The 14,973-nt window shown below is 47.6% G+C and overlaps 1 protein-coding gene across 1 annotated transcript in view; it reads right to left on the bottom strand.

Annotated features, from left to right (window-relative positions):
• DOK6 (docking protein 6) overlaps positions 1–14,973 on the bottom strand; it is a 276,783-nt gene that overhangs the window by 20,009 nt on the left and 241,801 nt on the right. The window lies entirely within an intron of this gene.

Genomic DNA, 14,973 nt, shown 5'->3' with positions numbered 1-14,973 from the left:
CAAGAGCAGCCTTTCCCTGATCTATCCCTCTTCTGAAAACAAGACATGATGGCAAAAGAGCAAATTTATGCCGTCAGGGAGTTATATGCAGATAAAACCTGCCAGTCACATCATGAGGTGTGACTCCTCCGCCATTTCTCCCTTCCTGCCCAACATCTGATGCCTAAGCACAATTTCTCACCAAGTATGTGGGCATATAGGCTTAAAACTATTTCAGGTAAACTGGAGGTGTCTATAGATTAACATTGACCTTCTAGGTTGGACATTGCAGTTCTATTTGCTGTTTCTTCCTGTGTCACTTGTGCTCTTCATTAGCCCTTCAGGGCTGTGAAGGTTTATGCCACTGTGGTTCATATCTTGAATTTCTGAGGGCTATCACCTGTATTTCACACTAGAAGAAGTCTCTGTCTTCCAATACCACTGCATGGGGCTACAGAAATTCTGAAAGCAGAGTTAGAATAATGGCCACGACAGCAGCAAAGATATTCTAATCTTGGAGATGAGATTTCAGCCAGGAGCAGATGTTGGCCGTGAAACTGCACTCTTCTTGCAGCACTCACAGAAGGCAACAACTCTGACAGAACAACAGATTCATAGTATATCATAGTATCATAGTATCAGTCAGGGTTGGAAGGGACCACAAGGAGCATCTAGTTCCAACCCCCCTGCCATGGGCAGGGACACCCCACACTACATCAGGCTGGCCACAGTCTCATCCAGCCTGGGCTTAAACACCTCCAGGGACGGGGCCCCAACCACCTCCCTGGACAACCCATTCCAGGGCTTCACCACTCTCATGGGGAAGAACCTCCTCCTCACATCCAGCCTGAATCTCCCCACCTCCAGCTTCATTCCATTCCCCCTAGTCCTATCACTACCTGAGAGCCTGAGAAGTCCTTCCCCAGCCTTCCTGTAGCCCCCTTCAGATACTGGAAGGCCACAATTAGGTCACCTCGGAGCCTTCTCTTCTGCAGACTGAACAGCCCCAACTCCTTCAGTCTGTCCTCATAGAAGAGGTGCTCCAGCCCTCTGATCATCCTTGTGGCCCTTCTCTGGACACATTCCAGCACCTCCAGATCCCTCTTGTAATAGGGGCTCCAGAACTGGACACAGTACTCCTGGTGGGGTCTCACCAGGGCTGAGTAGAGGGGGAGGATCACCTCCCTTGACCTACTGGCCCCACTTCTGATGCAGCCCAGGATCTGATTGGCTTTGCAGGCTGCAAGTGCACACTGAGAGCTCCTGTTGAGCTTTTTGTCCACCAGCACCCCCATGTCTCTCTCCTCAGGGCTGCTTTCCAGCCAGTCACTGCCCAGCCTGTATTTGTGCCTGGGATTGCCTCGTCCCAGATGCAGGACCCTGCACTTGCTCTTGTTGGACCTCATGAGGTTGGCTTGTGCCCACCTCTGCAGCCTGTCAAAGTCCCTCTGGATGGCCTCCCTTCCCTCCAGCGTGTCTGCTGCACCACACAGCTTGGTGTCATCAGCAAACTTGCTGATTATTTTTGAGGGAAAGTCATCTTGCTTCATTTTCCTACCGAAGGGCTCTCAAAGTCTAGCTTCAACGAGCTTCAGATGTTTAGTTGGGGATGAGAATGAATCTGGTCTTTAGACACTTCTGAACATGAGTATTTTCTTTTCGCATTCAACCTCATCTCCCTTTCTTATCCTCCTTTTGTGGAGAAAGGACATGCTGCTATGAGAAAGGCAACATGAACTGAGAAATGAACTCACAAACTCTCAAATTTTAACATTCACAGCTCAGTAAAATCCCTAGTAAGAAACTCATCTTTTTTTTAACAGCAGTGTTGAACAAGATGACCTTTGAGGGTGCCTCCCAACCTGATGCAATCTGCGAACATTCTATAGACTGCCTCAATTAAGAAGCATGATCTATACACAGAGGTTTAGGAGGATTGGTCCAGGCTAAGCATTTTTACAAGCAAGGTGTCATAAGGACAATCTGATGCAGTTAAATTAATAAGTACCAGTTAAAGATTATCACCTTTGTGGCTGATTGCCTGGGAAGAAATCACACAAAGCTTCCCTCAAATAAACAGCCAAGCCTGGTAGGGAATGGTTGCACCCTGGAAGCTGGTATAAAGTGCACAAACGGTGCCAAGCTACGTTCACCAGAAGGCAGCCCAGCACCTCCCAGCATTCAAAAGGCTGTTTTATAAATACTCATCTACAGGTAAGCCAGCTATAGTCAGCTCCTGCAAAGCTCACCCAACAAACTGCAACAAACATCTTTATTGATGATCTGGATGAGGGCATTGAGTCTGTCATCAGTAAATTTGCTGATGACACCAAGCTGGGGGCAGGAGTTGATCTGCTGGAGGGTAGAGAGGCTCTGCAGAGGGACCTCGACAGGCTGGACAGATGGGCAGAGTCCAAGGGCATGAGATTGAACACATCGAAGTGCCGGGTTCTGCACATCGGCCACAACAACCCCAGGCAGTGCTACAGGCTGGGGTCAGAGTGGCTGGAGAGCAGCCAGGCAGAGAGGGACCTGGGGGTGCTGGTCGATGGTAGGCTGAACATAAGCCTGCAGTGTGCCCAGGCGGCCAGGAGGACCAATGGCATCCTGGCCTGCATCAGGAACAGTGTGGCCAGCAGGAGCAGGGAGGTCATTCTGCCCCTCTACACTGCACTGGTTAGGCCACACCTCGAGTTCTGTGTCCAGTTCTGGGCCCCTCAGTTTAGGAAGGAGGTTGCCTTGCTGGAACGAGTCCAGAGAAGAGCAGCAAAGTTGGTGAGGGGTTTGGAACACAAGCCCTATGAGGAAAGACTGAGGGAGCTGGGATTGCTCAGCCTGGAGAAGAGGAGACTCAGGGGTGACCTTATCACTCTCTACAACTCCCTGAAGGGAGGTTGTAGACAGGCGGATGTTGGTCTCTTCTCCCAGGCAGCCAGCACCAGAACAAGAGGACACAGTCTCAGGCTGCATCAGGGGAGGTTCAGGTTGGATGTTAGGAAGAAGTTCTATACAGAGAGAGTGTTTGCCCATTGGAATGGGCTGCCCAAGGAGGTGGTGGAGTCACCATCACTGGAGGTGTTCAGGAGGAGGCTTGATGGGGTGCTTGGTTGCCATGGGTTAGTTGTTTAGGTGGGTTGGATTGGTTGATGGGTTGGACACGATGATCTTGAAGGTCTCTTCCAACCTGGTTTGGTTTATTCTAAATAAAGGTTATTCTAAATAAACATGGCAGCTAAGTCATTTCCAAGTGAAACAAACTGATCTTCTCAAGAGTAAAAGGAGAGACCAACAGGAGATGCCTTTAAGGTTACAAACAGCACAGCAGTGTTCCAAGCCTTTATTTGCTTTATTGTTGCAGATATTTGCAAGAACAGATGGTTTCAGGAAGATGTGTTTCCATTTAGGCTTCTGCTGTACTGTATTCCTGAGAGTCTATAGTCACAAGACATATGCCACCTGGCTTGGAGCTCTGATTCATTCAGCTGCAGAAGTGGAATAGGTGAAAAAGTTGCTGGAAATTTTGCAGAAATAAAACTCCTGCAGTTGGAAGCACTCTGCCCTGTTACAGCAAGAATAACTGTACCTGATATTCTGTCCAGAAGAAAGAAAAGGGAAGAAGAAGAAAGAAAAGGGAAGAAGAAGAAAGAGCAAATCATTCTGGTAGATCCAGGAGGTCATTGGTTATTACACTGGCAGTGAGAAAGGCCAAGGAATGGATCTCACAATCCATAGCAGTAATGAGAAGAAATGAGTACATCAAATCTAGCCCTGAAGTCTCATTTCTAACTGCAGATCTAATGCATGGTCCATAAAAGGCACTAATTGCTTATACCTGGCTGGGTGCACGCACAGCTGTTTTTCTCTGTGTACACAACAGAGCCAGAAGTGCCTTTTAAAGACATGCTGCATTTGCTGCTTTCAGCCACAGTTCTGAACAGTGCTTTGTGGAACCTGTCAGTTATGGTAAGGGTTCTTCTGGAAAAGAGTGGAAGGTGACACAGAATTCATCAGATTTCTGCCATTATTCCAATCCAGGGCTGAACACAGGGCCACAGCACAGACACAGTATCACAGTATCACAGTACCACAGTATAACTTAGGTTGGAAAGGACCTCGAGGATCATCTAGTCCAACCTATCAACACAGACCCCATGACTAGACCATGGCACCAAGTGCCACGTCCAATCCCCTCTTGAATGCCTCCAGGGACGGTGACTCCACCACCTCCCTGGGCAGCACATTCCAATGACGAATGACTCGCTCAGTGAAGAACTTCCTCCTCACCTCGAGTCTAAACCTCCCCTGGCGCAGCTTGAGACTGTGTCCCCTTGTTCTGGTGCTGGTTGCCTGGGAGAAGAGACCAACCCCCTCCCAGCTACAACCACCTTTCAGGTAGTTGTAGAGGGCAATGAGGTCACCCCTGAGCCTCCTCTTCTCCAGGCTAAACAACCCCAGCTCCCTCAGCCTCTCCTCATAGGGCTTGTGTTCAAGGCCTCTCCCCAGCCTTGTTGCCCTTTTCTGGACACGTTCAAGTGTTTCGATGTCCTTCTTAAACTGAGGGGCCCAGAACTGGACACAGGACTCAAGGTGCGGCCTAACCAAAGCAGAGTCCAGGGGCACAATGACCTCCCTGCTCCTGCTGGCCACACTATTCCTAATGCAGGCCAGGATGCCATTGGCCCTCTTGGCCACCTGGGCACACTGCTGGCTCATATTCAGGCGGCTGTCGATCAGCACCCCCAGGTCCCTCTCTGTTTGGGAGCTCTCCAGCCACTCCGACCCCAGCCTGTAGCTCTGCATGGGATTGCTGTAGCCAAAGTGCAGCACTTGGCACTTGGACTTGTTGAATGCCATCCCATTGGACTCTGCCCATCTGTCCAGTCGGTCGAGGTCCCTCTGCAGAGCCTACATGTCTTTTCTGACCTTCATGATCCTGTGAATGTTTCTAGCTGCAAACCCTGTGATCACAACCAAACAGGGAGTTTGGAAAAATCTAATGTAGGAAAGAAGAAATATTAAACTCCTACACCCTAATGAGCCCACCTGAGAACTGCTTAAATTTGGTGACACACTCAGCCTGTCTTATGTACTTAGTGCTGTGGGCTCCAGAGTCAAAGAAGGAAAACTACTGGGGAAAACAAAGCAAGCCTGGAAAAGTAAATGCAATAAAAAATATCCTTTGCTTATCTAAGACTGGAGAGACACTGCCATCCTTGCATGTGAAGCACTTAGGAATTAAAAAAGCCAAACAACTACATATATATATATATATAAATCCCTGATTGATTCATTCTGGTTGATTCCTTCACTCTTGCAAAAGATTTCTGCTTAATGACTCTCCAGCTTGGTGAATGACAGCTTGAGAAGTGGAAGCTTGCTGGTGGACAAAAAGCTCAACATGAGCTCTCAGTGTGCACTTGCAGCCCACAAAGCCAATCAGATCCTGGGCTGCATCAGGAGAAGTGTGGCCAGCAGGTCGAGGGAGGTGATCCTCCCCCTCTACTCAGCTCTGGTGAGACCCCACCTGGAGTACTGCCTCCAGTTCTGGAGCCCCTATTACAAGAGGGATATGGAGGTGCTGGAACGTGTCCAGAGAAGGGCCACAAGGATGATCAGAGGGCTGGAGCTCCTCTCCTGTGAGGACAGACTGAAGGAGTTGGGGCTGTTCAGTCTGCAGAAGAGAAGGCTCCCAGGTGACCTCATTGTGGCCTTCCAGTATCTGAAGGGGGCCTACAGGAAGGCTGGGGAAGGACTTCTCAGGATCTCAGGTAGTGATAGGACTAGGGGGAATGGAATGAAGCTGGAGGTGGGGAGATTCAGGCTGGATGTGAGGAGGAGGTTCTTCACCATGAGAGTGGTGAAGCCCTGGAATGGGTTGTCCAGGGAGGTGGTTGAGGCCCCATCCCTGGAGGTGTTTAAGACCAGGCTGGATGAGGCTCTGGCCAGCCTGGTCTAGTGTGGGGTGTCCCTGCCCATGGCAGGGGGATTGGAACTAGATGCTCCTTGTGGTCCCTTCCAACCCTGACTGATACTATGATACTAAGATGTACCTGCTTCTGATCAATGTCAAAGGGACTCGACCAAATTCTGTAAAGAAGACATTATTTCTTTTTGGGAAGACTTGAAAATTTACTTCTTTGAAAGCTTAGTTTGCAACAGAAGTGTCAACACTGTTTTGAGGCGCAGTGACTCAGTAAAGATATTTATAGGAAATCTAAATAAAAGAAGATGAAAACAAAAAGGAGCCTGTTTTTATACTGATACCAGGTAAGTATACTGACAGGCATAGAATCATAGAATGGGTTAGGTTGGACATCTCCAAAGGTCACCTAGTCCAAACCTCCTACAGTCAGCAGGGATATCCTCCACTAGATCAGGTTGCACACATCCTTTTCCAGCCTGATCTTGAGTATCTCCAGGGATGGAGCCTCAACTACCTCCCTGGGCAACCTGTTCCAGGAGCCTCATGGTGCAGAACTTGTTCCTCACATCCAATCTAAATCTGCTCTTCTCTCATTGCAAACCATTGCCCCTCATCCTATCCTTGCAGGCCTTTGGAAACAGTCCCTCTACAGCCTTCTTGTAGCCCCTTCAGGTGCTGGCAGGCTTCTGTTAGGTGTCTCTGGAGCCTCTTCTCCAGGCTGAATAACCCCAGCTCCCTCAATCTGTCCTCACAGCAGAGGTGTGTAATGGGAAGTAATGAATGACAGCTTAGATGGTTTCCCCCTGTCCACACTTTGAGAATCACACTGACCCAGGACCACTGCATGGCCACACACACACAAAGCAAATGCTAAAATGCAGCAGTGAGGGAATGCTGCAGAGCATGACAACTATTAAAAGAGTGAACATCATGCTAAGACATGAAAAATTACCCCTCTTATGCTCTGCCTTTCTCAATTCAAATAAAAATATGCACCAGCACTGGGATTTAGATTCATGACTCCTAGAAGGAGGAATATTTTAAACTCCTAAAACTTCACCAGAAAATTCCTGCCTCCACCCTGCTGTTGTGCTGAAATTATGGGAAAGGAACCCAGCACTGTGGGTTTAATCCTGCTAAGGGAAAGAGTGGGTTTCCCACTCTCAGAAACACATGCAGAACTATGATAAGGCTGCTCTAAGCAGTGCCTGCTTTCATGTAAAAATGCATAGTAAATCGCTTCTCCAGCAGGGAGGAATTTGTGCAGCACTGGAGATCACCACAGTGTCACAGAGCAGAAGGAAAGCATAAAGACACAAACTGCAAAAAGATCTTCCAAACAGTCAGCATACAGCCAGCCATGCAGGGCAGCCCAGCTCAGCAGAGACACTTGGTTCAGCTGGAATTGTCATGGCAGGAAAGCTGACAGATCTGATCCTCTTGTCACAAGGATTAATCCAGCACAGCTCAACTTCTCTTATCAAGCACTGTTACCCTTGTGCTCAAGCACTCCTTTGAAGTCACCACTTTGAATTGAGAAGGGCTTCAGCACTTGGGCAGGCAGAAAAATGGTTTCTGTGCATTTGTCAGCACATATTTTTCCCCCCCAGCATCCCAGATAGACCAGTCCACTCCAGTTTATGAAAGAGCTTGATTAATAATCACAGAATCACACAGAATCATCCATTCCAAACCTCTGTCAGAGCAGGATCACCCAGGGCAAGTCACACAGGAACACATCCAGGAGAGTTTTGAATGTTTCCAGAGAAGAAGACTCCACAACCTCTCTGGACAGCCTGCTCCAGGGTTCTGGCATCCTCACAGTGAAAACAGTTCTCTCCTGTAGTCAGGGAACTGTCTGTGCTCCAGCTTGCCCCCACTGCCCCTTGTCCTGTCACTGGACATCCCTGAGCAGAGCCTGGCTCTGTCCTCCTGACACTGTCCTGCACATCTTTATAACCATGAATGAGGTCACCTCATTTTCCTCTTCTCCAAAGGTACTGAATCAAAGTAGAGGTTACACAGGTTGCTGTACTGTAGTGTTTCTGCTGCTCTGTAGTAGATTTACTTTGTGGGTTGTTACCACCTGACAAACCACTCAGTGTAGTCTATCCCTTTTTCCTTTTAAAGACCTACTGTCTACTGGTCTGAAGGTCTGTCTGGAGGAATAGTTCTGTCACCTACCTTCTGCTTTACCTGTGATATGGATGCACTTATGCAGTCTTGTGACTACTGTCCTTCCTGATCACCAAATGGCATTTGGTCTATGAGCCAGTTAGTTGTGCCAATCTTGCAAAGGAGCAGAGGGACCGCATCTGTAGTCTTCATAAAGTGAGTGTTTCATCCGTGTTTTGATGGCTGGGATGTTAAGCACTATTTAGACTGTAGAACCCTCCCTTATCCATTAGCAGTTAATGGACTGGCAGCAAAGGAAACATTTATTTATTTTATGGAGTCATCTTTAATGAGATGCTCAAGTAGTAGACTGAGAAGAGCTAAGTAAATGAGAAGGAAAATAAACTCTCTGAGAAAGATATCACTCTTTTCAAGAGGAGAATAAACAAGCTGCACCATAGCTAGTGGAAGAAATATGACATGAGGGTGTCTAGTCACAGGACTAGGGACAATGGTTTGAAGCTGAGGGAGAGCAGGGTTAGACTGTATCTGAGTAAGGAGTTCTTCAGTATGAGGGTGGTGAGACTCTGGAACAGGTTGCCCAGGGAGGCTGGGCTATACCTGAAGGGATCCTGCAGGAAGGCTGCAGAGAGACTTTTCATAAGGGTGTGTAGAGACAGGACAAGGGGGAATGGTCTGAAGTTGAGATTAGGTTTAGACTGGGTCTTAAGAAGAAGTTCTTTAGTAGGAGGGTGCTTGGACTCTGGAATAGGCTGCCCAGAGAGGTTGTGGATGCCTTCTCCCTGGAGCTGTTCAAGGCCAGGCTGGATGAGGCCTTGATCAGCTGAGTCTAGTTGAGAAGCATCTCTGCCCATGGCAGGGAGGTTGGAGTAGATGAGCTCTGAGGTCCCTGCCAACCTAAGTCATTCTATGATTCTGTGCTGTATTACAGACTACTACATTAACCTGACCCTGCATTTTCAAATCTTCCTCTTACTTGATTCCTGTCCTTCACTGATTTATTCTAACATCTGAAATGTGTATACAGCAAACTCTGTTAAGAGGAACTCCTTATTCCCAAACCCATGGAATTTCCACTCAAAGGAAGCATATTCCAGCTTTGACTTTTTTCCATTGACAGAAAAATCTGAAGTCTCCATAGGGTAAGAGCCCCATTGTCTTGCAGTGATGTACAGTTTTGCCTCTGAGGGACGATAATGCCAATAAATACTACAGTAACTGTATTCCACAGCTAGACACTGTGCATGTGACAGTGAAGCCTACCATGCTTCTTGACCTATGAGAAGGTGTTCAGCTGGTTTACTCCTTCTCATAGATGTAACTCCTGTCTCGTGGTCTCACAGAGAGGAGATTTGGGTAACAACTGGGTGCCTTTATTCCAAGCATTTATTTCAGTCATCATATTAAGACTGTGTCATCAAATCCACTGTTCTCATCATATTAACTCTGTAGTTTTGTCCAAAACCACCTAGATGTTGATGACAGGTGATGATTCCATGACATTTATGAGTTTACATAAATAGTATCGCACCTCACTGTAATATTATTAGAGTTAGAATGACAGAGTGGCACAAGCCAACCTCATGAGGTTCAATAAGAGCAAGTGCAGGGTCCTGCATCTGGGTCGAGGCAATCCCAGGCACAGATACAGACTGAGCAGTGACTGGCTGGAAAGCAGCCCTGAGGAGAGAGACTTGGGGGTGCTGGTGGACAAAAAGCTCAACATGAGCTCTCAGTGTGCACTTGCAGCCCGCAAAGCCAATCAGATCCTGGGCTGCATCAGGAGAAGTGTGGCCAGCAGGTCAAGGGAGGTGATTCTCCCCCTCTACTCAGCCCTGGTGAGACCCCACCTGGAGTACTGTGTCCAGTTCTGGAGCCCCTATTACAAGAGGGATGTGGAGGTGCTGGAACATGTCCAGAGGAGGGCCACAAGGATGATCAGAGGGCTGGAGCACCTCTCCTATGAGGACAGACTGAAGGAGCTGGGGCTGTTCAGTCTGCAGAAGAGAAGGCTCCCAGGTGACCTAATTGTGGCCTTCCAGTATCTGAAGGGGGCCTACAGGAAGGCTGGGGAAGGACTTCTCAGGATCTCAGGTAGTGATAGGACTAGGGGGAATGGAATGAAGCTGGAGGTGGGGAGATTCAGGCTAGATGTGAGGAGGAGGTTCTTCACCATGAGAGTGGTGAAACCCTGGAATGGGTTGTCCAGGGAGGTGGTCAAGGCCCCATCCCTGGAGGTGTTTAAGCCCAGGCTGGATGAGGCTCTGGCCAGCCTGATCTAGTGTGGGGTGTCCCTGCCCATGGCAGGGGGGTTGGAACTAGATGCTCCTTGTGGTCCCTTCCAACCCTGAATGATACTATGATACTATGATAAGAGCAAATGGAGTAAAATCACAGAGTGTTAGGGGTTGGAACAGACCTCCAAAGATTATCATAAAATCCAACCCGCCTCCCAGAGCAGAATGACCTAGGGTAGGTCACACAGGAATGCATCCAAGTGAATTTTGAGTATCTCCAGTGAAGGAGACTCCACAGCTTCTCTGGACAGCCTGTTCAGTGCTCTGTCACTCCTCCACAGTGAAAAAGTTCTTCCTTCTGCTCACACGGAACCTTCCCTGCTCCAGCTTGCACCCACTTGCCCCTTGTCCTATCATTGGGATGATCTTTAAGGTCCTTTCCAACCCAAACCTCACTGTTGATACATATAAACAATGTACAATAATCGATGAACCTCTTCATATGGCAATGAGCGTTTTATGACATGGTTGATCTTAACACATCCATCTTCACCACAACTGTGCACAGTCCAGCACCACAGGTGCAGGACAGTGCTTGGCTGTCAAATGAGAGATGCCAGAGTAATTGCTAGACTTCAAGAATCCTTCCCCAGGCAAGTGAAAACTGCAAATGCTGTGTAGGCAGATGGTGAGTCAGACTCTCTGCAAGAGTAAGGGAAGTTACTCTTCCGAGGTCAGCAAGAACAGGGTTCAAAGCTAATTCTGTCCATCACTTCACATAAAACATCCCCAAACAGCCATACTTCCAAGCAGCAGCTCAGAGTTTGGCTTTAGTGCTGCTAGTGAAGAAGGGCTGTTTGCAAGGAGATAAGGGCATCATCACTCCTCTGCTGTTGAGGCTGAATTATTGCTTTAGTGACAGTGTAATGGGATGGACCCATTCTCAAGGTATTAACCTACCCTGCAGTGCTCTGTGTGTTGGGAGAATTTCATGCTGCGTGATGGTACTGAAAAGGTTTTATGAAACCATTTCCACAGCTGCAAAGAAATTCTAAGTTTTGGTGGTTTGTTGTTTTCTTTTCTTTTGTTATTCCCCCTCTCCCCCCCCCCCCAATCACATCAAATGTAAAAAAGAACCCAAACCCAAACAAACAAAGCAAAAACCAACCCCAAACCAAACAACACTTTTTGACACAGATGACTTTTAAATCCAAAGCAGCTCTGTAGGTACTTTATCATATAACATGCACATACATTCATCCATAAAAAAAACAACAGAGATCCATGGCTATTAGAATAATCTCATTCAAAAAAGGCTCTACACAACTAAAAAGCCCCCCCCCCCCATTGATAGTGTCATAGTTTCATAGTTTCATTCAGGGTTGGAAGGGACCACAAGGATCATCTAGTTCCAACCCCCCTGCCATGGGCAGGGACACCCCACACTAGATCAGGCTGGCCAGAGCCTCATCCAGCCTGGTCTTAAACACCCCCAGGGACGGGGCCTCGACCACCTCCCTGGACAACCCATTCCAGGGTTTCACCACTCTCATGGTGAAGAACCTCCTCCTCACATCCAGCCTGAATCTCCCCACCTCCAGCTTCATTCCATTCCCCCTAGTCCTATCACTACCTGAGATCCTGAGAAGTCCTTCCCCAGCCTTCCTGTAGGCCCCCTTCAGATACTGGAAGGTGACAATTAGGTCACCTGGGAGCCTTCTCTTCTGCAGACTGAACAGCCCCAACTCCTTCAGTCTGTCCTCATAGGAGAGGTGCTCCAGCCCTCTGATCATCCTTGTGGCCCTTCTCCTACAGAGGAAATAAAGCAAATGACTATTCATTCCCAGACACCCCTCAGCAATTTTGGGGTGACACCAAGCTGTGTGGTCTGGTTGACACACTGGGAGGAAGGGATGGCATCCAGAAGGACTTAGGGCCCATTCCAGTATCTGAAGGGGGCCTACAGGAAGGCTGGGGAAGGACTTCTCAGGATCTCAGGGAGTGATAGGACTAGGGGGAATGGAATGAAGCTGGAGGTGGGGAGATTCAGGCTGGATGTGAGGAGGAGGTTCTTCACCATGAGAGTGGTGAAGCCCTGGAAAGGTTGTCCAGGGAGGTGGTTGGGGCCCCATCCCTGGAGGTGTTTAAGCCCAGGCTGGATGAGGCTCTGGCCAGGCTGATCTAGTGTGGGGTATCCCTGCCCATGGCAGGGGGGTTGGAACTAGATGCTCCTTGTGGTCCCTTCCAACCCTGAATGGTACTATGATACTATGCCAGCCTCATGAAGTTCAACAAGGCCAAGTGCAAGGTCCTACACCTGGATGGGGGCAATCCCAAGGACAACTATAGGATGGGTGAAGAGTGGCTTGAGAGCAGTCTTGAGAAGAAGGACTTGGGGATGTCAGTTGATGAAGAACCCAACATGAGCCAACATCTGTTGCTGGCAGCCCAGCAGGCAGCTGTGTGCTGGGCTGCATCGAAAGCAGGGAGAGCAGCAGGACAGGGAGGGGATTCTGCCCCACTGCTCTGCTGTGCTGAGACCCCATCTGCAGCACTGCATCCAGTTCTGGGGTCCCAAGCATCAGAAGAACATGGAACTGCTAAAGCAGGTCTAGAAGGCAGCCACAAAGCTGATCAGAGGACTGGAGAAGCTCCCCTGTGGGGACAGGCTGAGAGAGTTGGGGCTGTTCAGCCCGGAGAATAGAAGGCTGCAGGGGTAAATGATGCCAGTCAGCCTGGTGTTGCATTTTCCTGTTTTCCATATAGCTTGAAAATAGAATATCACATTCTTTCCTAAGCTCAGGGCAATAAGCCTTTGATTAAAATCCTTTCCCAAAAGGCTTCTTCAAAGAATTCTGAAGAATAAACAAGCATCCAGCAGCTAAACAGCAGGTTCTTTTGAGTATTCAAACATGGAACTGAGGGATTTGGCAAACTTCACTTTTGGAAAAGATGAAAAACTTCCATTTTGGTGAAATTTTGCTAACTCTGCATTGGGAAGAATTTCTCATTGTTATTCACAGCTCTCGCTCCTGTGAAATTTATCTTAGTTTCTTGTGGTGTATCATTTTGATCAAATAAAAAGTTGGCAGCATATAAGAATCCACCAAGATGAAAAGGCTCTTTTTGGACAAACAGAGACTGAAAGATGTTCTAAGATTTTGGGAGCACTTTTTCTTCTCTCCCTACTGAATAATGCTATGGTTTTTAATCAGTTCTGCAGAGCTGAAATTCACTGTGGAGTTGTAAACTATACAGTCTTAGGACTCGAGTAAGCTGAACATTGTGCTTAAATTTGCCTTGCCATAACAATAAATAGGTCTGTGCTAACAGACTGCATGTCATGTGCCACAGATATTGTCACCACTGTATTGTTGTGTGTTAGCAAAGTGAGATACACCTGGAAGGCAATCAGAGGGAGCTGGGATTGTTCAGCCTGGAGAAGAAAAGGCTCCAGGCACACCTAATAGCAGCCTACCAGTAGCTGAAGGGGGCTACAAGAAGGCTGCAGAGTGACTGGTTGCAAAGGCCTGCAGTGACAGGATGAGGGGCAATGGTTTGAAATGAGAGAAAAGCAGATTTAGATTGAATTTTGGGAATAAGTTCTGCACCATGAGGCTGCTGGAACACTGCAACAGGTTACCCAGGGAGGTAGTTGAAGTCCTATCCATGAAGATACTCAAGGTGAGGCTCAGCAGGGCTCTGTGCAACCTGATTTAGTGGAGGATGTCCCTGATGACTGCAGAGGGGTTGGACTAAATGGCCTTTGGAGGTCCCTTCCAACCCAAACCATTCTATGATGCTGTGATTTCTGTGCTTTCTGGTCTACCACAGAAAATCCTCACTGCCAAATAATCTCAGTGGAAGACCATCATCTTCTGAGAGAAAGAAGATCACAATATAGGGCTTAAATGGAATCAGATCTTCTGAACTTGACAACAGAACATGCTTTATTAATCTTTTTTTGGCTTTTCCTCCCTATTTTTCATGGCTCATAACTGTAAGAACCTCTTACCTCAGCAACCATCTATCAGAATGAAAGGGAATATGTCAAGGCATTCTTCACAGCTCATCAGTAATGCCTTTAATTAGCTATAGCAATCACTGCTGAACAAAAATGAGCCGCTTCTTTACTAGTTTTGGAGCAAGACACTCCCAGTATGCCATTTAAAACACAGCCTAGTGCTGCAGTATCGTTGCACAGAATTGCAGAGCTCAAAAGGATCAAATGTACTGCCTAAGAATTGAGAAGTCCCCTAACACAGTCATTTTGTACCTCTGATGTCGTTCCTGCTCAGTATTTTGTTTCAGGTGTCCTTTATTCACACTTCACATTTTATGGGCTTCATTTACTAATGTGAAAGCCCCGATGAGATTCAGCGGAGGAAATGGGAAGGTGGCAAGGCAATAAAGCATTTCAGCTTTAGCAGCTGGGAGACACTTAGTGAAACATTACTGAGTGATCAGGTTTATGTAATGGATATATTCTCGAATTTTGTGCCACTCACATTATTCTGGCATCAAGATTGGATGTAGGAATGGATTCTGTACTCTCTTGCTGGGCATATGAACAAACAATGGGAATGCCAAAAAGATGAATGTCCTCCATTCACAGTATCACAGTATCACACAGTATCACAATATCACACAGTATCACACAGTATCACAGTATCACAGTATAACTTAGGTTGGAAAGGA

Source organism: Melanerpes formicivorus, unplaced genomic scaffold (assembly GCF_026170545.1).
Source record: "Melanerpes formicivorus ecotype bairdi unplaced genomic scaffold, bMelFor1.0.p_v2 SCAF_15, whole genome shotgun sequence".
NCBI classification, from domain to species: Eukaryota; Metazoa; Chordata; class Aves; order Piciformes; family Picidae; genus Melanerpes; species Melanerpes formicivorus.
The sequence above is the reverse complement of the archived record's forward strand: the minus strand, read 5'-3'. Positions and strand labels throughout refer to the sequence as shown.